General features: G+C 39.5%; 1 long non-coding RNA gene across 1 annotated transcript in view; it reads right to left on the minus strand.

The window, feature by feature from the left end:
* Nucleotides 1-2,075: 2,075 nt before the first annotated feature.
* LOC135714787 (uncharacterized) overlaps nt 2,076-26,635 on the minus strand; it is a 95,260-nt gene continuing 70,700 nt past the window's right edge. The window contains exons 2-3 of the long non-coding RNA XR_010518891.1: nt 23,692-24,393; nt 2,076-2,120 (exon numbers count right to left, since the gene is read on the minus strand). This is a non-coding gene — a long non-coding RNA (uncharacterized LOC135714787). The remainder of the gene's footprint in view (nt 2,121-23,691; nt 24,394-26,635) is intronic.

Raw genomic sequence — 26,635 nt, forward strand, 5'->3', positions numbered from 1 at the left:
ACGCCAGGGAGGCCGCTCCCACACCTGGACCCATCAATTCATGAACCGGGGACCAACGGCTTTACTTCCCTTCCAAAGGAAGGCGTGTTCAGAGATTTTATGCCCCAGAAAATCCTGGTGGCACCGACTGGGTTTGAACCCTGGCCTTTTGGGATTCTTAATGTTCTTAACGTATGAAATTTATTCTGTGTGCACTTTACCATTTCAAAGCCAGAATGTTATAAAATTATTATCTTCAAAATCCTAGAATTTAATTTTGGTTCCTATGCCTGAGATTTATCTGATGATATGATATTGTTGTTCATCTTACATGCTGAAATATGTCCAGTACAGTATGACTCTAACATTTTGAGCTGCCGGCCTCACCTCCGACCACCGGGCCGTAGTTGATGAATATCAATTACTTTTACTTTTTTGATTTTCGGTTTAGCGACTTTGCAGTCAATTTAATTGTTTATAGGAAAGTTTGAACATACTGAGAGGTAAGCACATATCATCGGTAAGAGACGTGTGTGTGAGAAAATTTGCGAAAAAATCTAAGGGCACCGGTGGGCACATCGACTGATACTGAGTGGTTGCGGTACAAGCACATATCGTCGATAATAGACGATTGTTGTGTATCAGAGAACGCTTGCGCAAAAAGGCTAGGGTGGGGAACGGATTCGAAACTCAAATGTCATTAGCCAAATACATCCGTAGACCATAGGTCCACCGTTGTATAATTGGCAATGCACCCGTGTACTGAATGGGAATTGTGGGTTCGAATCCCACCGGTGCCCTTAGATTTTTTCGCAAATTTTCTCACACACACGTCTCTTACCGATGATATGTGCTTACCTCTCAGTATGTTCAAACTTTCCTATAAATTCATTACAAAAAGCATGAACAAACGATCATTGCTTGTTCAAAATTAGTACGCTTTTAAAGCTCCCACAATCGAGGTCCCAATCGTTGTTATGAAATAAATAAATTCAAATTTATTGTTTCACCATTAAAATAATAGTAAGCCTCAATGTCATATTATTGGTCACAGAAAAAACTAACCAAAAACAAGTTGGCTTGACGCAATTTGATTGAATAGCATCTTCGGGAGTTTTTATTTAAATGTAGTTTAGCAAAATAAAAAGAACTCCACCTAGGCCCCCTCCAGATAAATTTTCTAGATACGTCAATGCGCATCGTCGTCATATAAGTGAAATGAAACGCTCATGCATAATGTATCCTGGTCCTGGGCGATCTGCCTCCTCTTAGGACTGGCAAATGAAGCATTGAAAGCCATCAACTCGGATAGGAAGTGGAGTGCTCGTCGTTGTTTGTGGTGCATAATTCAGTTTTACACAGATAGGAAATTGCATTACACAGAACAATCGCTGGGCTGGAAAGCTACTGCTAGCTAATGCAATAGCCTTGAATGGAAAACGTTATTCGCTGGCGCCTTTTCACATTTTCCTGGTTAAACGTAACAAAGGTAAACTTATGCTTTATAAGGTATTCTTATCAAAACCAGATTTTTCAACAAAGTCTTGTCGTCTCTACTAACAAAAAGAGAGATTATATTGCAAAAATCAGTTTTTTCCCAAAAGAGCCTTGGCACAAAGTTTACGTGGCATTTGCAAGGCCGATATGCTATTCCCCACATTGCACACGGTTGATCAGACTTATTAGGTTGAGTTGGATTTTCCGGGGAAAAATCTCGAATTTAATAAAATCCATGAAAATTTAACTCAGTCTAAGAGCATGCAAACTGAGTGAAACCTCCATCGATTTTCCTTATATTCGAAAAGTTTTTTCTTTTGAAAAGCGAGAGAGGCAAAGGCCACGTGAATATTTAGAGAAACACCTCAACATTGTAGCCTTTTACCAAGAATAAGACTCAAAGAGCAACTCGAGTGCGATTTATCTATCTCATGTAAAAATAACAACTTTTAATCATTTTTTCTAATTTGGGCTGGATACGATTGCATTAATAGCGTTAGCGTTAAGCAAAGCAACAAGATTACAAAGCGGTTGGCTAGAATGTGCTAGTATAAAATGAAACAAGAAAGAAAAGAGAAATATCAAGCAAATTTTCTTACCTTTGCGACCCAACCGGATCTATGTCGGCATCCTTGGAGAGTTTCCTGGAAGCGCAAGAGTAGCGTGCAAAGAGAGTAAAAAGAAACGAACGTTGATTCAAAATATCAGCCCGGAGCATTATCGAAGTGCCTTTTTGATGTTTGTCGTGACTGGCGTGAGGGCGTAGGAAATTGGATAACTTGAAGCAAATGACAGTAAAATGACGAAAAACTCTCGCGTCACTTTTCAACTGATCCTATCCACATGGATTGATTCTCTTCATCGACTGTTTCTTTTGTTTATATCTTAGCAGCAAACACATGATCTGATATGTTTGACGTGTTGGGTGCAAGGTAAAGGGTGATACGGTCAAAATTTGGTCAAGGGAAAACGCGTGTAAATCGGTGAAATCGTTTATTTAAAAAATCAAATTAAATTTCTTTTTCAAGTTCAATTAGTATAAAATTCAGGAAAAATATTCAGTTAGGCTTCCGCTTTTCCAAATCCGAATTGCCGGGCCTTACGCTTGACCCCTGCCATCAGATTTTGTACAGCCACCTTGTCCACCTTCTTCGCCGCAGAAAGCCAGTTTGCCTTGAACTGCTGCTCGCCCTTAGCAGTTTTTTTGGTCTTCTTTAGGTTCCGCTTGACAATAGCCCAGTATTTCTCAATTGGGCGGAGCTCTGGCGTGTTAAGAGGGTTCTTGTCCTTGGGAACCACCTGCACGTTGTTGGCGGCGTACCACTCCATGGCCTTTTTACCGTAATGGCAAGATGCCAAATCCGGCCAAAACAGTACGAAACAACCGTGTTTCTTCAGGAAAGACAGCAGACGTTTATTCAAACACTCTTTCACGTAAATTTCTTGGTTGACAGTCCCGGAAGCTATGAAAATGCTGCTTTTCAAGCCACAGGTACAGAAGGCTTGCCAAACCAGATATTTCTTTGCGAACTTTGACAGTTTCATGTGCTTGAAAACATCTACTACCTTTCCCCTTCCTTTTGCCGTATAAAACTCCTGTCCCGGAAGCTGCTTGTAGTCGGCTTTGACGTAGGTTTCGTCGTCCATTACCACGCAGTCAAACTTCGTCAGCATCGTCGTGTACAGCCTCCGGGATCGCGCTTTGGCCGTCGTATTTTGTTTATCATCGCGATTTGGAGTCACTACCTTCTTGTAAGTCGATAGTCCGGCTCGTTTTTTGACTCGATGCACGGTTGTAGACGATACACCCAGCTTATTTGCGGCATCTCGGAGAGAGAGGTTAGGGTTTCGCTTGAAACTACCGGCAACTCTCTTTGTCATCTCAGCGGCTTCCGGTTTTCGATTTCCCCCCGATCCAGACTTCCTGGCTGTCGACAAACGTTCCCCAAACACTTTAATTACATTTGTAACGGTTGATTTGGCAACTTTTAGCGATTTTGCCAACTTTGCGTGCGAGTAGCTCGGATTTTCGCGATGCGCGAGCAAAATTTTGATACGCTGCGCTTCTTGCTTGGACGGCATTTTGACAACTGAAGAGTGAATTCCAAAATCAAAATAGGAGCAACATTCTACACACACACACCTTCAAAATGAGGGGTGTTCAGGTTTTTTAAGCGCAAAATTGAAAGAAATACGTCAAGTTGATATTGACCAAATTTTGACCGTATCACCCTTTAATGCGATCTTTTATCAAAATATATGGCGAAAATAGCATGATATGTGTTTGCATGGCCACGGTTTCTCTTGTAGTATCATTATTATAAAAAAATCAGTATCGCTGAAAAACCCACCAAACGAAATCTTAGGTGCCCCTCTTTCGTTTGAGGCCAGTTTCAAAATGTTCTATCGGTGGTTATTTTTACATACGGTTTTTGGACCTCAATGGTCGAAATACTAAATTTTTGGACGTAATTTACACTGAAAAATACGAAAAAATAAAAACTGTTCTAGACCCCCCGACTAGTCTCATATGAAATGAGTGACCCTAAGTTTACGTTTGGTGCGATACTGTTTTTATTAAGTCCGTGGTCATCCAAAGAGAAACTCGATGAAGAGAATCGATCAATGTAGATAGGACCTATGGAAAAGTGACGCGAGAAATGCATAATTTTTAAAACAGATTCAAAGGGAGTATTTCCAGGACAAAATGCAAACCAGTTGGACATGAGTGTTTCCGATTTTTCTTGGAGGCGAACCAGCCTAAGGCTGAAAGCCTCCTAAATAAAGCTAAATAATAATAATGTTTCCGATTTGAATAAAACATTACTCATATGTTAACTGATACCAATGGTTGAATTTTTCATTTAGAAATGATTTTTTTTTCTCCAGAGTAACTTTAAAAATAGCCTTCGAATACACCGAATTCAAATAGGGATTATATTTTTTTCATAAAATCATAACATGAAAATGATTGATCTGATCAAAATGACATTTGAGAAAAGGTAATTAGACATAAAATTTTGATATTCTCAAAACACTCTTCTATTGATTTTTATATTTTTTTGTAAAACAAGCTGAAGTAATGTCCTAAATTTTGTGAAGAGTGTAAGTCCTTGTCCAAGCTGGCTAAAATGATAAATTTTCCTAGGAACACCATGTGGCGCGTGCTCAAAACGTACAGGGAAACCTTGACGAGAATCGGAAGCCTCAAAGTTAACGCCTACGTGGAACTGCCAACCGTCAGCGTGAGGTCCATCAGAAGCAACCCATGCTGACCAAGTCCCATGGGTGCATACTTATGGATGATGAAACCTAACTATGTAAAGGTGACCATTGAAAGCTACTAGGTATTTATGAAGAGAAAACTGAAGGTTAAAGGTACAGTTATCAAAACGGCGGCTTAGATGAACAATTGGTGGGATAAAATCGCAAAAACAGTGAATGAGGCCGTTGTACGCCGCTTGATGGGTCTTATTAAGGGAAAAGTTCGAGAATTCCTTCGAAACCGCGACGAATAATTCGTTTCGTTTTTTTCTTAAAATATAAGGAATAGTATGCCCTTGAAACCGTTTTCAAATCCGTTAATTTAAATTCGAAATAAACCCAAACGATGTTATTCTATTACTAAGTGGACCATGTTTTAAGACAGTTTAGGCTTTCAAAATTAAAGAATTAAAAAAAAAACTGAATGCATTTTTAAGATTGTGTCAAAAAAGAGATTTCTTTTTTATTCTACCGAGTTTTTGTTTTCAGTTTAGGTAACACAAAATGATCAAAGCAAAACAGAAATGCTCTTAAACGTGGTATGTAAAGCTGAATTTTAAAGTGCTTTGTTTCGAAAGTATCTTCCAAATAAACTAGCATCATCAAAATCATCTGCTTCGCTTACCGCTAAATCTGGTGTCCACCCATTGCCCTCGACACATATTGGTTAGACAAATATATCGTCGGTTTTATTAAAATATATCTTCGGTTCCACGCAATTTAGATTTTTCACCAGAATTGCAATGTTTTGTCTAGGGTTATTAATCGGTAACGATTCATAACGTCTGCGTTCACGTCTGCAATGCAAATTCATCAGTTTATCGACGGTTATTGATTAATAACCCTGGTTTTGTCAATCCACAGTTAGAGAAATATACGGCCTTTGAAAATAAGGTGTAAATAAATGGTATTACTGTCAGTTTGTTAGCAAATGTTACATTAAGGTAAATTGGGTTCTTTATGGGTATTTAAGAAAATGCATAACGGCCATCGTCCGAATAATGCTAAATTTGGACCCGTGAACCAAATGATGGATACATACAATATGCATTGCGATAACATTGACTTTACAATATTACAAGCGGCGCCGTTGGTGTAGTGATAAGCGTGATTGCCTCTCATCCCAAAAGGCCTGGGTTCAATCCCAGTCAGCGCCGCCGAAATTTTCTGAGGCATAGCATCTCTGATCACGCCTCTCTTCGGAAGGGAAGTAAAGCCGTTGCACCCCGGTTCATGAGTTGATGAGTTGATAGGTAGGGTCCTGGTGTGGGAACTGCCTCCATGGCGTCGATAGCATTGGTAATCAGTACGGAAAACAAGATCGACGGAAAACAAATCAAGGAAAGAAAAGGTAAATGCATATTCGTAATCTGCATGAACCGAAATCCAAAATAGCATATTTTTTTGCTGGAACTGTTTCAAATAAGTGCGATTACATTAGCGAAAACAACCATCTTAGCGCCCCTCGGTGGAACTTTGTTTAGAAGCATGCTGTCTGATTTTTCGGTTAGTGTCAAACAGTGAAATCATTATTTTGATTTAAATCTTGATTTAGAAATCGAGATGAAAGTCTATGGTTTCGAAGAAAATTTAGTTGTGCTCAGAAAACGAAGCTCTTTCAGACGATGTGCAAAAATGGATATTTATTTTTTCCAAATTAAAGAACCCAATTGAATGTTGAATATGTGCCTGACAACAACACCAATTTTATTACAGAAACAACAGGCTGGTTTATCGTTGTCATTGCAATCAAATATTCATTTTGATTGCATTCTGACAACTTGAACCAAAGATCGATCCCTACTAATTTGCCAATATCTCGATACAAACTTCAAACAATTTGCGCGACCTCTAAACTTTCAACAACCCTCTCCATTTTTTGGACAGGCTTATATTTAAAGGTTATGAATCTAAATGGTGGAATATCAGATTGCAAATCCTATTTTTCTAAATGAAGCACTTGATGGCCAACTACGCTGTCTGCGAATTTCACCCTGGTCGATCTAACTCGCGGTTAGCATCCCCCAACTGGACCAAAAGTTCATTGTGAGGTTTTTTAATCCTGTGCAGAATATAACTCAATAGGCGAAATTACTCTATTGGGCCCATTGATAAACATCTGCTGTTCTTCAGTTTTCCGTAGAACAATGCGTTATCGGGACAATACAAATGGATATTTTTGGTTGCTAGTGATTCATTGTCAAAAAGTGATTTCCTTCGAGATATGAGCCAATATTCACGGGGGAGTCATAAGTAGCGGGACAAAATAAAAGCACGTTTGGTAAAAAAGGTTTGTTTTTTTTTTTCAAATTCAATTCTTTATTGCATTTTTACAAGTCCATTCAATGTGCGTTTGAGGTGAATCACAATTAAACGTGTCGAACTTCTTGACAAACTTCCTGGTGCTGGCGCCAATCTTGTTCTTAGCGGCAGCTTTCAATTTCGCCCGCTTGACAGCGCTTATTCCACTCCGTCGGCCCGGTTTTGTTGTTGTTGGCCATTGACCCTTCAGCATAGAAACGAGCGATCATGTTATAAATCGTGGATTTCTTGTGGCTATGCGTCAAAAAGTGCCTCGCCACCTCCGATTTCGGATGCTGTCCAAACATCTGAACGACGCGCTCTCGAAGAAAACTGTTCCGCGACCTTCATCGTAAACAAACGAAAACTCACTGAGCAGTGAGCACGAACCACTCACAAAGAGGAGAACAAAACCACACACAGCTGTCTGTCTCTCTCTAGTGCGTGTGGCGGAAAACGTTATATGAATTTAGTCCCGTTACTTATAACTTACCCGTTAGGAACACTTAGGCCGACATTAGACGTATTAGGTCTATATCCACAGTTATTTGGAAGGTCTCTTAGAAACAGACTTTCACTAAAACAATCACAAAAATTTTTTATTTTCCAAAAGTTACAACGAAAAGTTTATGCGAAAGCTGGCAACCTAAAACTTTTGTACTAACTTTATATGCTGAGAACACAAGAAAATCAATAATGGAGAGCAAGCATACTCATTAGACCAGCGCTGTCCAATGTGCTTCCCGGAGGCCAGACGTCGTCTCTAAATATCAGCAATGATATTATCATTTTAGCCAAATTTTATTCATCGTTATAAAGTTTAGTCCAAAATGAATGAGAAATAAACAAAATACAGCTTGAAAAATGTTCATCGTCATTGAAAAAAGCAAGTTTAGAAATGTTGGTAAGGCCTGCGTTTGAGAAAAGCACATATGCTGTATTGACAATATAGTTCACTCTTTTGTTTTGTTTTCCAGTGACACGATTTTCGGCCAAGAAGCGCGCCTTTGCGCAACTAATGTATTCTATAAACATAAAGAGAGATGCTTCAAAGCTACAACAAAGATTTAAATCAAAACTTGTTTAAGCAATTATTTTCGTCTTCCCATACGTATCTGCAGCCCTAAGCAATGTGCACAACTTCTTTAACTGATTGTAATCAATTTCAGTTCACTTACCCCTCGACTGTAATCAAATGCATGGTGGTTACTTTTTCTGACGTTAGGTGGTGTGTCAAACAGGAAGTTTCTGTCTCCTGCTTGATGTATGGAAAATCGAGGAGTGAACTATATTGTTAATATAGTATATTTGGTACTATGTATATTCGCGCCCCTCGATTGTACTTGGACGATTGTTACTGACCTTTTTCAACGTGAAGCGATATTTTTAGGTATTCATTGCAATGTATGGAAAAGGCATGAATGAACCATATTTTTAATATTTAATTTTATACACGTCACTTTCTTTGTCTTATTAATCAATCAATCAATTTTATGTTGACTGAATATCACACATTCATTAGTTTTTTTTTTTTATATTTATTATAGAGATTTTTAACCATATTGCTAGTTCATATCTTCCACAGTCAGTAGTTATTAAGGTTATAATAAAAATAGATGAGCATAACAAGTTTACCATAATGCGGTTTAACGTATTAACATGGCTTTAAGCCTTGTTATTTTTACCAATCCAAATCCCTGATTTGATAATTAAAAAAGCATATTAGCTTGAAGGTTCCATTCTTTAAGGGGTTACGCCACCTGCAAGACCGAAAAAAAGCGAAAGTTTGGATTTTTTTCTCGAAAACGACGCAACATATTGAAAACCGGTTTTCTGCCGTTTATTGAACACACATTAAATGGTACATTTATCAGTCGATGCTGTAAAAACGAGGTCCTGGTGCCCCGCACGGCTGCTCCCCGTGGACGATGTTCTAAAAACGCTTTTTGCGGTGCCAACTGCGGTTTGTGATGTAATCATCTGAAATAAAACAAAAAAACATGCCAAATCGTTAAGCATGTGTTAAACTAGTCCTTGATCGTTCGATTTTTTTTTAAATTTTTTAGACAAAATGGCGGCCTTGCAAAGTTGAAGTGCCGATTTTTGATCCTTAAAATTTGTCTTTGATCGGCTGTAAAAAATCGAAATTAAATGATAGACGAAATCCGAACGATCGTGGACTACACAAAATAGTACTGAACAGAAATCAAAATGAATCGGATGAATCGAATGTATACATTTCGAGAAATTTTTGGCACCGGGTTTGAAAATATGATTCCGACATAATCGCGTTTAAAGTTTCAAGTTGGGTTTAGTCCACTATAAGTGAATATTTTCGTACGTCGCATAACTTTCACAATTTTCATCTGATCAACTTGATCTTTTGAGGAAATATTCTTGACTTTATATACTTTCGATTAGGACAATAAAAAAAATCGATTTTTTGAAAGTTTGCTATTTGTAATATAGCTGTTATTAACACTATTCTTGGATAAGACGCTACGAGTTTATTCGCGTGGTGAATCTAAAACTATACGCAAAACAGAAACTGCACGATATGTAATAAATGAGTAACCTTTGTGCCATATCAATGAAAGTTAAAAAAAAGAAAGAAAAACTTGGTGGACAGTAGTCATAACACCTTAATTAAGTATTAAAAACTGTTATTCAGTTAGGCGTATGTATATTTATGACTGACTTTGTTAAAATCGTTACTATAGAAAGGATTACAATTCTTAATTTGGATTCCCTTGTTATTATCGAGCACGCCAAGCTGTTTACTCCGATGTTTTTTATATATTTTTTTATAAATGTTTTTTATATAATCTTATTTTGTGATAATATTAATTATTTTCCTCCTAATACCCATGTTGACTGAATTAAATAAAAAATAGCAGCTTGTAAAATATCAATTTTAGTCAGTTTGAAAAAAAAATAGAATTGAGAAAAATTAAGTTTTCAAGAAAATATTATCACAAATTACATGAAAACTCTATGATTTTTAAAAATTCTTTGCTTTCCAAATACATATTTGGATTTTTTAATACAATTTCGCGTTATCAATATATTATAATAATAGCAAATTATGATCTAATAGCAAAATATGCTTCATATTACCATGTTATTAAAATGCTTTACGTGGAGACGAACCAGCCCAGGGCTGAAAGTCTCCTTAATAAAGATATAAAAAAAAGATGTTTTACTGAAGAGCATACCTATAACTTAATTAGATATAATAGCAAAATTTGATATTATTTTGATATGATTTTACTATTTACCTCATGTATATTCCTAGACTGAGTAAAGTTTTGATCGATTCTCCTCATATTCAAGCAGTTTTTCCCGGAATGCTGTGTGAGGAAAAAAGGCGAGAGTGCTGTTTTTAACACCGGCTGAAGAAGTAGTGGCAACATATCTATGGGAGCTCTTCGAAATCATCGTGTCGTGATGTCATGGATTTCTTTTGAACATATCGGGTGAGATCTTTCCTTTATTTTTCTCTTAACTTTCATTCCATTATTAAATGAAAAATTATATGCTTGGTACGGGAGGCTCCACCAGGGCACTCAATTGAAGCGAAATGGATGGGGAGAGTGGAAATGCCAACTACCTGTTTTTAAAAGTTGTTCGTGAAAAGAGGGCGGGCCCTTCTCCCCACTGTTGGATGGCATGTTTTTTGACCAGTTATATGATCCTGTTGATGGAAGGATATTCTCATTTATCCCGTGGATGCACGTGGGCGGTGTTGCCCATGGATTCACCCAAACCATGTTTGGCCCTTGATACAATGGCAGGTTGAGTGCAATTACAGGTTATTAAACTTGATCAAGTCGAACAGCGAGGATAGTCCACAGTCTACCGACAGTTGTCTTGCTGAGTGGTAGTTCCATATCATCATCATCATCATCATCATCATCAGTGTTGGAAAAGTTCGCGATATTTCACGAAGTTCACCAAGGGAAAAGTTCGCGAGTCATAGTGAGTTTTCGCGAACTTTTCCATCACTGATCATCATCATCATCATCATCATCATCATCATCATCATCATCATCATCATCATCATCATCATCATCATCATCATCATCATCATCATCATCATCATCATCATCATCATCATCATCATCATCATCATCATCATCATCATCATCATCATCATCATCTATTTATTTATTTATTTATTTATTTGTCGTCAATCAGTGTAGACCGTTTTACAATTGTTGTCTTAAGTGCTATTTTTACAATTTTGTCTTTGTTTATATTTTTTATAATATGTCTTAAGAAAAAGTTAAAACATTACTTCTAGTTGACGTTATGCGACGAATTAAAATATTGCTTTAATTTAGTTTTTGTCATTGTAAAGTCAATGTTATCGCAGTGCTTATTATATGTATCCATCATTTGGTTCAAGGGTCCAAATTTGGCATAATTCGTACGATGACGATTTGTAGCAAATATATTTCTGTTTCGTAAATGCCTAGATGGTGTATATAAATTTAAGGATGACAATAGTTCTATTGAATCAATTCGATGTGATACGATATCGTTTACGAAAGAAATCATAGCAAATTCACGACGTTCTTTTAATGTTTGGATATTTATGAGCATACACCGAGCTGTGTAAGATGGCAGAGGAAATGCAGTCCAACCTAACTTGCGGAGTGCATACAATAGAAACTGCTTTTGAACGGACTCTATTCTTTCTTCGTGTGTGATTGAAAAAGGTGACCAAACTATGCTGCAATATTCTAATATCGATCTTACATAAGCAATGTACAATGTTTTTATCGTATACGGATCGTGAAAGTTATAGCAGAAACGTTTTATGAAACCAAGCATGTTGTTAGCTCTGTTAATAATTGTGTTATAATGATCGGTGAAAGTAAGTTTTGAGTCCAAAATAACACCTAGATCCCTGACTCTATCACATTTTTCTACGATCTGGTTTCCTAAAGTGACTGTTATATCGGGTAGCTTTTGTTTTCTACTAATGGTAATGGAGTTACATTTTTTTATATTTAATTGTAGCAGGCTTTTTTGACACCAAGTATGGAATATTTGAATTTCCTCTTTGAATGTGATGATGTCTTTGGCATCTTTTATTTCCAAAAAAAGTTTAATGTCGTCAGCATATATTAAAACTTTCAATTTCTTAATAATGAAAGATATGTCATTGACGAAGAGAATAAATAAAAGTGGTCCTAAATGGGAGCCTTGAGGAACTCCTGAAGTGACATCAACGGGATTTGATATCTTTCCTTTGTATTTTACTATTTGATGACGGTCAGTTAAATATGATTCAAGCCACTTGAGGAGTGCGTAATGAATTCCCATTTTTTGAAGTTTAAAAAGAAGCATGGGTATGTCAATTCGATCAAACGCTTTGCTGAAATCTGTATACAACACTTCTACATGGTTTCCGTTATCCATTGCATTCAAGGAATAATTAATTAATTCGAGCAAATTCGTAGTTGTTGAACGGCCTTTAAAGAAGCCATGTTGCATAGTAGTTATTCTGTTTTTAATTTGAAGAAAGAGTTTTTCATTTACAATCGCCTCGAAAAGTTTCGGAATGCAAGAGATAATAGCTATACCACGATAATTACGTATGTCGGATTTTTTACCCGATTTAAAGATAGGCACTAAAAACGAGTTTTTCCATATTTTAGGGAAGTTTCCGGATTCCAGTGACATATTGAAAATCCAAAATAATGGAGCAGTAAGTTCAATTGCTAAAGTTTTCATAAAAACTGGCGGAACACCGTCAGGGCCAGGACCTTTAGATGCATCTAAATTGTTTAAACCCTTTAAGATATCATGAACCTTGATTTGACTTACGCTGATGTCACTTGAAAATTCTGGATATGATTCAAAATATTCACGGTCACGGTCCTCTTCTGAAAACGTAGTATATATTTCTTGGAAGAAATTTGCAAACAAATTGCATATATCATCCGAGTTCTCACCTATCCTATCGTCCAAATGCATCTTTGAGGGAAAATTATCAGATTTTAATTTGGTTTTCACATAATTGAAGAAGTTTCTAGGACAAGATTTTATTTCAAGTTCAGTTTTTAAATTATACTCCTCAAATGCCATATTCACGGCCAAATTTAACTGATCGCAAATGTCTAAATAGTATGCCAAAGTTTCATCACTATTATATTTTTTATAAAATTTGTGCGCTTTTTGCTTTCGATTTTTTAAATTTTTCAGTTCCCTGTTGTACCAAACTGGATGTTTTGCATGACTCTGACGTCTTCTTCTTTTAGTTGGCACTTCTTCAAGAATTATTTCAAGCAACACATTGTAGAATACGTCAACTGCACATTCAACATTTCCTGCAGTTCTTAATATTGCTTGCCAATCGACAATGTTCAATCTATTTCTAATGTTATCATAATTTGCTGAATTGTAATCAAAGATTTCATCAAATTCGCAGTCGTTGGTTCTTTCATTTATGTGAACGAATAGAGAATACTCTATTGCTGTGTGAAACATTTCATTTCTCCATATGGGACTTGACGATTCAGTCACACAGAAATCTTCATAAGTATTTGTTAATAAAAGGTCTAAATAACAATTTTGTTGATTTTTCACATGGTTAATTTGATAGAGTCCTAAATTTGCAATTTTGTCAAAAATGAAATGGAGTGTTTCATTTTCCCCAACGACTGGAAGTAAGATGCTTTCATTGTCCATATCAGAAATAAAGTCAACATTGCGTTGGTTAAAGTCCCCATATATATGAACTTTTACTTCAGGGGGTAAACTAGACAAAATTTCTTCCGCTTTTCCAAAAAACTTATCATACGTGTCCTTATGAGCATTGTTTGGAGGAAAGTATACCGAAGCAAAGACATGTGTTTCGTCTGCTACCTGCGCTTTTACCTATACATGTTCGAATTCTTTAAATTTAGTAGCCATAATAATTTCTGAATTCAATTGGGTCGAAATCGCTATTAATACTCCACCTCCCGATTTTTTTCCAGACCATTGAAAATTGCGGTCGTCTCTATAAACGTTATAATTGTTACCAAAAACTTCTTCACTTCTCACACTATCATCCCAACTTGTTTCATTAGCCATTATGACAGAGTAAGTAGAACTTAATATATTTTTGTTAATTTCATTAATTTTACCGGCGCTTCTCATGCGGTTAACATTTTGGCAATATACCAAAATTTCTGTACTGGTCTGAAGATTAGGTGAAGAAGTTGATGGTAACCTGTCATTCATAAAACTATTATCAAAATTATTTACCCCTGATCCATGTTCCGAATTTGTTTCGTTCTGCAAAGTGTCGTGATCTTCGTTATTTTCTTCCTCTATGGAGTGTGTCAGTTTTGTAGAAAAACGAGTGCCTCTCCTTGATGTAGAGAAGTCGTCAAGTCCTGGATAATGTCGGGGTCTGCCGGATCATTGTCTTCCTCCAAGGGGTGCGTCAATTTCGTACAAAACACGAATTCCTGCATACACACGCCTCGCATGATGCAGTTGCAGCCATCCCGTTATGCAAGTGCGCTGGAACGGTACGTGGGTATACATCGCACGCCGGGTAGGGGTTTAAGATTTCCCCTCGTTGGAATTGCATCGTGGGTCGATAGTTAGCCTGCGGCGGTCTGGAAAACCGATATTTCGCTGCCGCAAGAAGCTCTCGATCAGGTGGCAGTAGGTTGTTTCTATTCTGACTAACACTGCTGCGGAAACTGTTACGGTTAGTGTTGTTGTTTCGATGATTGTTAGATATGTTATTGTTGTTGTTGTTGTTTTTTTTTTTTTTTTTTTTTTTTTTTTTTGTTAATTACTTTATTTGTACAGGCTCATTCGAATAAACTTTACAGAGCCAAGTTATCATTTTCTTTATACATTATAAATATCTTAAATCTAAAATTAAAGGATTGGAACCGATTACTCGCGGTCTTCTCGAGGTTAGTGGATGACAATTGTTTGGATCGGGAGAGGGAAAAGGAGATTTGGAATATGATTTATGATTAAAAAATTTCACTATTTCTAAAACAAATACTTAATCCTATCGACGTTATATCAACTCTGTAATTATACAATTATTACAGAAACAAATCTACAAAAAAAATACACACACACATACAAAACACAAACTAAACACAAGGTTAATCAAACTTACAATCTATGGTTAATATTCTTCAAGAAAACATATATGAGTTGCATAAACTCCAGATCGCGTCTAGCCAAAATATCCCGAACTGGAACATTAGGTTGTCTACCTCGAGCCCGAAGGGAATCATACAACTCGGATCTGACTCCACGGTGCTCAGCACATGACCAAATAATGTGATCTGCGTCCTGGTAACCTTGTCCACATTCACAGAGATTACTGTCCCCCAGCTCAACACGGAACAAGTGAGCGTTTAACGAGTAGTGATTGGACATGAGGCGAGACATCATACGAATGAAGTCTCGACCCACATCCAACCCCTTGAACCAAGGACACTTCGACACCTTAGGGATGATTGAATATAACCATCGTCCCAAACTCCCTTCACTCCATTTATTTTGCCAGCTGGCGAGGGACTGTTGACGATAAATGAAGGAAAATTCGTCGTAGGCGATTTGTCGATCGTAAATACCGCCTTCCATAGCGCCCACCTTTGCAAGCGAGTCCGCCTTCTCATTGCCCGGAATCGAGCAATGAGATGGGACCCATGCAAAGGTGATGACAAAAGATCTTAAAGATAAAGCACTTAGAAGCTCTCGTATTTTCATGAGAAAATACGAGGAGTGCTTTACCGGCCTCATGGAGCGAATAGCCTCGACAGAACTGAGACTATCCGTAAAAATAAAATAATGATCTGGTGCAAGTGAGGCGATCGTTTCTAGCGTACAATGTATTGCCGCCAGCTCAGCAACATATACGGAACAAGGAGCTTGAAGCATTCGAGAGGCGCTATGAAATTCGTTATAAATACCAAAACCAGCGGACGCCTCTATTAGTGATCCATCTGTGAAGAACGATCTTGCGGAATCAACTTGGCCAAACTTTGCAGCGAAAATTGACGGAGCAATCATGGAACGATGATGCTCTGGGATTCCGCGAATCTCTTGCGTCATTGATAAATCAAAATGAACAGAACTGTCGAAGTCGGAGAAGCAAACACGATAGGGATTATGCTGCGAAGGGCTGACATCCTGTGTTATGTACACGTAGTACAATGACATAAAACGAGTTTGAGGGTTTAGCTCAAGAAGCTTCTCAAAGTTTGCAATCACCAGTGGGTTCATAATTTCACAACGGGTGAGGAGCCTGAGGGATAATTCCGAAAACCGATCAGAGAGTGGCAACATGCCCGCTAACACTTCGAGACTCATCGTATGAGTCGAGTGCATGCATCCTAACGCGATACGAAGACAGCGATACTGGATCCGTTCCAGTTTGATGATGTGCGTTTTAGCCGCCGACTGGAAGCAAAAACTACCGTACTCTAAAACCGATAAAATCGTTGTCCGGTACAACGTTAGAAGATCTTGCGGATGGGCTCCCCACCACGTTCCGGTAATTGTTCGGAGAAAATTGATCCTTTGTTGGCATTTCCGCTTCAGATACTCAATGTGGGATCTCCAGGTGCATTTTGAATCGAACCAGACCCCAAGATATTTGAAGGACATAGAATGAGTGATCGGTTTACCCAAAAGTTGAAGCTTTGGTTGTGCTGGGCTATGCTTCCTAGAAAAAACGACCAACTCAGTTTTCTCCGTGGAGAATTCGATACCTAGCTGGATAGCCCAAGTAGACAAATTGTCTAAGGTATCCTGTAAGGGTCCTTGCAGGTTGGCCTCTCTGGGTCCTGTCATAGACACTACTCCGTCATCTGCAAGTTGTCTCAACGTGCAGTTGTCCCTTAGACAATTGTCAATTTCTCTGACGTAGAAATTATACAGAAGGGGGCTTAAACATGAGCCCTGGGGGAGACCCATGTAGCTAAATCGTGAAGCTGTAGAGTTTCCATGAGAAAAGCTCATATGTTTCTCTGACAGCAAATTGTACAAAAAGTTATTAATTAATGGAGAAAGGCCACAAGCGTGGAGTTTGTCTGAAAGGACTTCAACCGATACTGAATCAAAAGCCCCCTTAATATCCAAGAAGACAGAAGCCATTTGCTCTTTATTAGCAAAAGCCAACTGAATTTCAGTGGAAAGCAACGCGAGACAGTCGTTCGTTCCCTTGCCCCTACGGAAACCAAATTGAGTATCTGAGAGTAGGTGGTTCAACTCAACCCATTTGTCCAGACGAAAAAGGATCATTTTCTCCAACAATTTTCGAATACACGATAACATCGCAATGGGACGATACGAATTGTGATCTGACGCGGGTTTTCCAGGCTTTTTAATGGCTATAACTCTCACCCGCCTCCAATCATCCGGAACAATATTAAGCTCCAGGAACTGACCAAACAAGTTCAACATGCGCCTCTTAGCGACGTCTGGGAGGTTCTTCAACAAGTTGAACTTGATTCTATCAGCCCCCGGAGCCGAATTGCCACACGAAAGGAGCGCGAGTGAGAGCTCCAGCATTGAAAAAGGCTGGCTGATCTCGTCTACCGAATTCGTCGTTTCGCGAGGAATCATCTGTGCCGGCACAGAATCAGGACATACTTTTCGCGCGAACTTGAGGATCCAACTATCGGAGTACTCCTCGCTCTCGTTGTTTGAAGATCGGTTACGCATCCTTCGCGCTGCATTCCAAAGCATATTCATCGACGTTTCGCGCGATAATCCGTCCACGAATTGCCGCCAGTATCCGCGTTTCTTGGCTTTGATGAGGCTCTTGAGTTCGCGGTCAAGAGCCGAGTACGCTTCGAAATGTACGGGTGTTCCACGTTTCCGGAAAAGCTTAAACGCGTCGGACTTTTTACGATAAACCTCAGTGCATTGCTGGTCCCACCAAGGGGAAGGAGGTTTCCTACGCAAAGACGTTCCAGGAACCGGCCGAGTTTGAGCTTGAAGCGCGCTGTCCAAGATCAGATTGGAGAGGAAGTTATATTCCTCCAACGGTGGAAGCCCTTCTACCGACGTAAGGGCATCTCCTATCACATTCTTGAACTTTGTCCAATCGATATTACGGGTAAGATCGTACGCGACGTTAACGGGTTCCGACGGATTGAACCCACTGGCAACTGAAACTTTGATCGGCAAGTGTTCACTACCGTGGGGATCTTGGATCACATTCCACGTGCAATCCAACGATAATGAGTTAGAGCAAAGTGTGAGGTCTAATCTACTTCCATTCGAGGATGGGCCAGCCAAACGTGTTACTTCTCCATTGTTAAGAATTGTCATATTAAAGCTGTCGCAGAGGTCATATATCAAAGTAGAACGGTTGTCATCATACGGTTCCCCCCAGCCTGTACCGTGGGAATTCAAATCTCCCATAATCAACCGTGGAGCAGGAAGTACCGAACAGATATCTGAAAGTTGTTTGCGATTAACAACGGCTCTAGGAGGAATATAAACAGAAGCAATACAAAGGCTCTTACCTTTAATAATAGCCTGACATGCAACAACTTCAATACCTGGAAATTGTGGAAGATTCACTCTATAGAAGGAATGGCACTTTTTGATCCCCAAAAGTACCCCTCCTCCACGCGAATCCTCACGATCCAGTCGAATAATGTTAAAATCATAAAAAGGAAGATCGATATCTGAAGAGAGCCAAGTTTCACAAACAGCAAATGCATCACAATCATTATTGTGAACTAAAAACTTAAAAGAATCTAATTTAGGAATGAGACTTCAACAATTCCACTGTAGAATAGTGATCAAATCCCCGACCTCGTTTGGAAAATTATCCATCGAAGGAAATGATTGCTGCAATGAGGGGCCACTTCAATGTCAATTGCTTCAAGAGGGTCTTCACAGAAGGAAGCATTGCCAGAACAATGCTTTTGAGAGGATCAGAAATATTGAGGTACTTGAGAATATCGTCCACAATTTTATCAAATGAGAACAACTCGGATGAAGAAGGGGCTTCTGTTCTTAAAAATGGGCCATCAGGGGTTTTTGATGTCCCCGGGAGAGATGGAAAGTTCTGGTTATAGTCAGTTCTGCGGAAACCAGGAGGAGTTGAAACTTCCTTTTTTCCATCACTCCTTGATTTGGGCAAGCTGATTTTGGGTTCCTTATCTGCAACTTTCCGCGAACGGATGCGTTTTCGTTTCCGTGCAGAACCTTCCGGAAAACTGAAAGAAACTCCCTCCTCAGCCAAGTCAGAGTCAGACTCGTCATCAGACAAAACAGCAAAGGGATTTTTGTCGTTGGTTGATGGTGTGGCTGTTTTTAGCATTGCTGCAAAAGACTGCCTGGAACGCTCCTTAAGAGAGCGTTCTAGTTTCTCCCCGCGTTGTTTGTACGCCGGGCACGATGAGACCCAAGTAACAATTCAAGCTGATCAGTAAGAACAGAAGCTGATTATTGGTTGATTTAAGGTGTACAAAGCTGATTAACATTAGGCTGAATACATAGTTGATTAGTAGTGCATGAAGCGAATTGTATCCCCATAATCCAACCTCAATAAGTTAGCTGATCTAAAGATTGAACAAGCCTTCTTTAAGCTTAACACAACTCCACAAATCAGCAATACGTTACACAAATTTTGATACCTTGATTTGTTTAATGTCGTCAGTATCTGTGTCACTCGTTGCATTTTCGGCATTTTAGTTCTTCTAAATTCACTGCCTACCTTTCTAATTACAAGCAGTGGCAGCAGTAGAGACTAGGAAGAGGAGATTTTAAGGAATAGCTCCAGGTAGATGTGGGCTGCGACGACGTTGGAATATTGCACTGAAGTTTCAGACCACATCCAATATTAATACTCAATTATGGTACTAAAATAGCATCCAAATTACCATCGAAATAAATCACGCGCTTGTGTCCACATTGTATTAACCGCACTTGAAAATAAGAGGAATGTTTTACTGGCACCAGTTGTTGTTTACAATTCTGCATTGCTGTATAATACTCTGCCGGTTGCTATTATTCAACTTAAATTTGACGTGCTTCAAGTCAATGATCATACCTTTTGCCACACATATGCTAAAGTGGTCCAGTAGGTGTGATTGATGCCTGTGAATTAGCGACTGCTGGTTCGAATCCCAAAATGCAAAGGTAATTTTTAGAGTGATACTAACAATATAAATATCTAAATCCTATTAGTCAGCAACAAAATAAAAGCATTTCCACATAAATGCATAATGCGGTCTTCCCTCATAATTTTTGAAATAAAATTAGAAGGCTGAACAAGGGTTCGAAAAGACTGTTATTTAATGGCTTAAAAAGCTTATAATGTATATTACTGTTAAGCTTTTGGCTGATTAAAATCACCAGATTTAGCTGTTTAAGAGCTGAACAAAGGTTAGCGTGGTCTATGTACAGCAATTATTCAATCTAAGGTTGAATTAAAATCGATTAATCAACACTTGTTAAGCATCAAGTTGTTACCTGGGAAGACCATGAGGAGTTCCCTTACAGTACACGCATTTTGGTGCAGTGACTGTGCAGGCGCCATCCTCGTGCTTCTCCCCGCATTTGGAACAGCGTGCCTTGCTGCCACAGTGAGAGGCCGTATGTCCCAACTGTTTGCAATTTTGGCAGTTCATGACCCGAGGAACAAACAAACGCACAGGTAGCCGAAGTTTTCCCAACTCGATGTAGTGAGGAAGGGCTGAACCAGAAAAGGTCACCCGAAACGAGTCTGTGGGGGTAAAGCTCTTTTTACCCTCGCTGAAAGATACTGAGTTCAGCTTCTGGACTTCCAGTATCTCAACCGTGGGAAGCAAGGGGTTCTTGAAACGGCCAACCGCTTGCTTCGCCAAGATCTCGGGGGTCAGACTCGCTTCGGTGACCACACCTTCGATCTCCACATTACGAGCTGGGATGTACACTCTATACTCTAGTGTAAAGAGCTGGGAGGCAGCAATCTCGTTAGCTTGTTTCAGGTTAGAGACGACAACGCGAAGTTTATTGTACCTCACCTTCGAGATTTCGGTCACGGCCGAGAACCGCTTCGTCAGATCATTAGTAATTTGCATTACATTCAAAGGTTTCTTTTTGGGCTGAAAGTAAACAACCCATGGGCCAGTCGAGTCTTCTGGGTAGGCTCGCGATCGGGGGCTTATCTGTCCCTGTCCATTACCAGACTGAGATGACGAAGCAGGGATGGCATCATCTGATTTCTGGGATGACAGACGTTTTCGACCCTTCTTGCTATCGCGTGGCAAAGTGGTGTCATCTTCCGACAAAACGTCCATTTCGTCTTCTGACAAAATGTCCATTTTGCCGTACTAGTGGGAGCGAAAAACGCTCTACCACTGCAACGATAATCAAAATTACTCGGACACAATACACGAGAAAAAAAAATACAAACACAGAAACACAAACTTAAAATTTAACTGATGGGAGAAAGGAAGAAACAAGAACAAAAACTTATCTGATAATCCTATACTACTACCACCGAGCGTTTACACAGCAGCAGCGGAGCGATGCGCAGCTTTGATGATCTTCGATCCGCGTGTGCGGGCGGTCTTCGTTGGTGTGTGCTTGTATGAAGCTCGGCACTCAGCTGAACACACGAGATGGATGAGCGGTTTGAATGTGGAGGCAGATGCTAACACTCGATGACGATGATCCGTGTGCACAGGTATGCGTGACCACGCACCGATGGTGCGCAAAATGGTTGGCGAATTGGCAATCGCAAAAACAATTTTCCTTCCGATGATGCCGAAAACACACTTTCTTCTCAGAAAAAAAAACTCACTTTTTGATAAATTTATCGGGAATTATGCCAGGAATCACTAAGCGAGAAAAAACTGATTATTTACGTCAGATAATAGCGAGAAAACTTCCAAATTAACGGAGCGCGAAACAAGTCGACCGTACTTCTTGCTAGGACGCAGTGAGATGGTTGTTGTTGTTGTTGTTGCCAAAATTGTTGTTGTTGTTGTTGTGGTTGTTGTTATTTTTGCTGTTGTTGTTGTTGTTGTGGTTGTTGTTGTTGTTGTGGTTGTTGTTGTGGTTGTTGTTATTGTTGTTTTTGTTGTTGTTGTTGAGCAAGTTTTGTTTCCTTCGCCTTCTAGCCTTTCCAGCTATTTTTTACTGTATCAAACGGCGTGATTTTCGGTCATCGTACTCGGTCCAGTCTGCCTTCCATACCTTCCTGGTACCAAGTAGACGCCACCCTGAGTCATCGTTGTTGTTATTTAATTCCACCTCCAAGCTGGGGCACGAGTCAGATGGCGATTGCAAAGGTGCAGCGCTCCGTGTTGAGGCTATATTTGCTGACAGTGACTTCAGCTCGTCAAGAATATCGAGTTCCAGCACAGAGTTAGAGCTCATGGTACAACTTGCCGCAATGTCGAGCGACAGCTGGTTCAGTTGATTTATTTCATTACTGATATTTCGGAGCTCGGTGGATATATCTGACGTCACAGTTCTCAATGACGTAGACACACTGTCTTTTGTTGCCATCATAGCTGTATCGAAAAGCGATGTAGTGTGATTTTTGAGGGCAACGACACTGCCAGCTAAGGTGCTGTTTCTGTTAATTGCAGACAGTTCATTTTTTATGCCTACCAGCAGTACCTCCAGGCCTTCGACAGCTTCGTGAACAATTCGAGGATTTTCTTGCTGCAGCGCGAAACGATGTGTCACTTCTGTGTTGGCATGCAGTTGCTCCGTTAGAAGTTTTTGTTGAGCCGCTAATTGATTAAATTCTAACTTTGCTTGCAGATGCTCTTGACACGAGTCGCAGCATGGTAGAAGATAAGAATTAAAATCCCCTACTTTTTTATTGTCCTTCCTGCGTAGTGAATTCCTCTGCACGGTCACTCCTACGCAGGCTGCATGAAATGTGCGTATGCAGCCAGTGCATTTCCACATCAGCGAATCAACGGAAGAGTCAAATGAACAAATTTCACAATTCATATTGAAATGAACGAAACCAACAGCTATCGCGCGAAATTACTACAGCGAGAACGAAACGTACGCAAAAAAATCATCATCATCATCATCATCATTTTCCACGTCTGTAGCCCCACATTTTGCAATTTTGAGGTGAATTAGACTGAGTGAAGTACATCGGCCGTGTATAAACTTTAAAGAGTTAGAGCAGAATGAGATCACAACCAAGTGAGCTTAAATTTTGGGATAGTTATCACGACCTGATTTAGAATCAATTGAGCAAATCGATAATTTTAACCACCCTAATATATATCATGGGAGCTGCTTGATCCAATAATACCCATTATTGTGCTAAGGAATAAGCACACGTATCAAACGATTATCGCGTTCACTCGCACATATGATCTACTGAATAAGTTATGTGCCAATAAGGTTAAAAGCATACATTTTATTTAGCACAAAGAGAAACAGCAGCTGTGTCACATTGATTGTACGCTTCCTCAAGGGCTTATGGTTTCAGCTGGTAACAAAAATAGCTTCTTCCTCTTTATAAGACGACGTAAAAGGATGTGGATTAAAGCCTGATTGGGAGTACATATATCCTACGTGTGTAAACTCAATGCTGTAGTCTAGCAGTGATAATATCGTTTGTCAGTACAGATACACGTATACATAGAAGCAACAGAGTGGGGTATAGAAATTGTACCCCCAAGCCGTACATACCTTTCCTCCGGTGTCGGTGATGGCGCTTTGCATATTTCCTGATCATCTTCCTTTTCGTTAAGCATGCTTCACCCCAAATGCTACGGGCGTGTGGTTAGATGGATATTGGAGCAGTACAATTTTCTTCGCCTTCAAACGGAGTTCACTACACAACCCTGTATACCGTTCAGAATGTGCAACACGATCTACCGATGGATGGTGAGGTCCTATCGAATTTCGAGCATTCCTCACCGCCGACGTCGACGACGACACTGGCAACGATGCAAAGGCATGCTTTAAATTGCGGATGAAACACTTTTCAAGGAGCAAACTTTCACTTTAACCTTTCGTCGTCGTAGTCAACTACGAAGATTGATGACACACTTCGACACAGGGTAATCTCACTTGCTTCTCGTGTCACTCGATGCTGTTGGCGATGATGTACGATAAAAACCAGCGTGTGACTGAACCCATCGCAGTTTGCTCATCGGGAGGTAACACGCGTTCTAGATGCTGAAAGCTTTTTCCGTTAACATATTTTTGGAACACTTGGTAGCATTTAGCTGTGATTTCAATGAGATTTAGCTCACCACCGATTGCCATTCATGAATAATTCAATCAACGGCACGTATGCAGCACAATCTATTCGGGCAGATTAAAGCGATTTCTCTCGATTATGCATGGGTTGTTATCCGATATTCAGCTCTTTCAGACTGGGTTCACCTAAAATGGAAACGAGAATTGAAAAACTGGATAAGTGCTATGCTTTCAATTTACAAACAAGTATACTTGATTAGAGCAATACGCCACTACGAGATTAATGCGTATATACAGTCTGTCTCTTGAGACATAGTTTTGCGTTGCACTTTAAAACTATTCTATTTATCGACCTATGCTGGAGTTGTGAGTTTAACGTGAGTCTCTCGTTATCGATAAGGTAACTATACACACATTAGATAACTGCATAATAACATTGCTTCGATTGCTTTTTCATGTAACTTGCAGTACGGTGTGCGCCGTGAAAACCTAGTCAGAGCCATAATAGTACTTCGATAAGATCAACATTGCACATTACACACAGAGCAAACAGAAGCTTTGCTATCACGCGTCTGAAAAGTATCAGAGGAACCCTGCAGTGTATTCAGACTAAGGGACTTGGTTTGGTAAACAAAGTTTGTTGTAATTGGCCGCTAGCTCTGACTTAAAGTTATATAATCGTATAAGAAAATTTCTACACTTTTGGCTCTACGGTGGAAAGTTGTACCTCAGCGAATGTTGGTTGTATCGCACACCTGCTCTACGAAAATAGTTTACGTGAAATTTTCTTGGGAAATGGCTGCACATGTTGTTGTCTGATTCCCGTGAGTCAGGGTAACGTCGAACGGGGATAGTGCTTAGAGGCTAGACATTTGCGTGAGCTTATCATTTGCTTATTTTAAAATATTCAAATCACGATATATTTAAATATATTCTACCATCACAGCAAGCTCTTTTGTCATATGGACTATGGTTTTTGTTAATTTTTATCTTATTTCGTAGTTCCTTGCTTATGTTAGTTCACAAATAAAATTCTATTTTCTACTTGTGTGAAACGGATTGATCGAAGATAAAACCAGGATTAGGACCTTGTTTCCATTGTTTCGACCAGAAAGTGCGAGGACAGCTAGAACAAACTTTACCTTGCAGAAGCCTATCAACTTTTAAATACCGGAGAATCGATTAACTGAGCCTCGCCACAGTATCCATCGAGTTTTGGGTCTTTTTGATGTGCTGTTGAACATCATCCATCTGAGGCAGAGCAACTCACCCGCTTCAATCTCCTAGGGAGAGGAGGAGGGTGTTCGTTTCGTAAACGCTCAAATGCATGTGCTTCACTATAAACCCTCTCGAAACTTGAATTTTTAGATTGGAAATGTTTTTTCACCTTCATACAGAATACGTAGTAGTAATGGCCGTAAAGGCTCTCTATCTTAGTCTTGTTGTCCTTAGTGTTGCCAACGCAATGTGCCTGCGTCCTTCTCAGTGATGTCAGCATTGTTACCTTCTCATAGATCGGCTATTGTTTTCAGGAAGATGACGTTCACAAGCGCGTGCGGTTAAATGTTGACTATCCCTGTAAAACTAGGGATTAATGATAAATCCATTACTTGAAACCAAAAAAGTCAAGAACCCAAGGGGTACTCAACACTTCATACTGTGCTGAAATACAGCATGGCACACTATTCGGCACACTAGGGCACTCGTTGACAAGTAGGACACAAACAATATTATGTAAAACGGCGTCACTGTCGAGTATTGACGTTTTTCCAATCGTTGCTAAGGTTGACTAGTTTGTTTACTCCATTGGGCTTCACAATGGGATCGAAAAATTCCAAGGAAAAATCTGTAAGTATTTTCTACACCATGAATCTGGTCAAAACTAACTAATCTCATCCGATTCGTAGCGAAACTCGCAGCGGCTAGCTTCTATTCAGGCCTCACACCTACAGAGTTTTTCCACATTAGACGTCACGGCTGAAATAGGTAACCTCCACCGAAGGTTGGACAAATGACTGGAAGATGTGGTCATCCAATACGCCGTACGGAATGCGAACTGTATTAACGAAAATCCTTTGAACGATGACAAAATTGTTGCGATTTGTTTTACAAATTTGTTATGCAGAATAAACAATAAAGAAAAAAAAGCTGAGCATAGGGGTTGGGGGAGGTGTCGTGCAAGTTCAAATCCCGGTCTTGCCAAGGGTCTTCCGCGATGGAAATTTTCTCGATTTCCCCTGCGTTGTTCCTCATTTATTCTTGGATATGGACTTTGATGGGAAATCACAGGATTTTATAACGATGTCCATAGTCTCTGTACTGCCTGCACAGCTGGGGACTGTCGATACGCATCCTCAAATATTCCATCAGATTTGAACTTATGTACGGTTGCCTTAACGTAATAGTATAGGAATTATAGGAACAGATC

The sequence above is a fragment of the Ochlerotatus camptorhynchus genome, unplaced genomic scaffold (genome assembly GCF_037179485.1).
Source record: "Ochlerotatus camptorhynchus isolate MF236.1 unplaced genomic scaffold, CSIRO-AGI_Acam_v1.1 ptg000723l, whole genome shotgun sequence".
NCBI lineage: Eukaryota > Metazoa > Arthropoda > Insecta > Diptera > Culicidae > Ochlerotatus > Ochlerotatus camptorhynchus.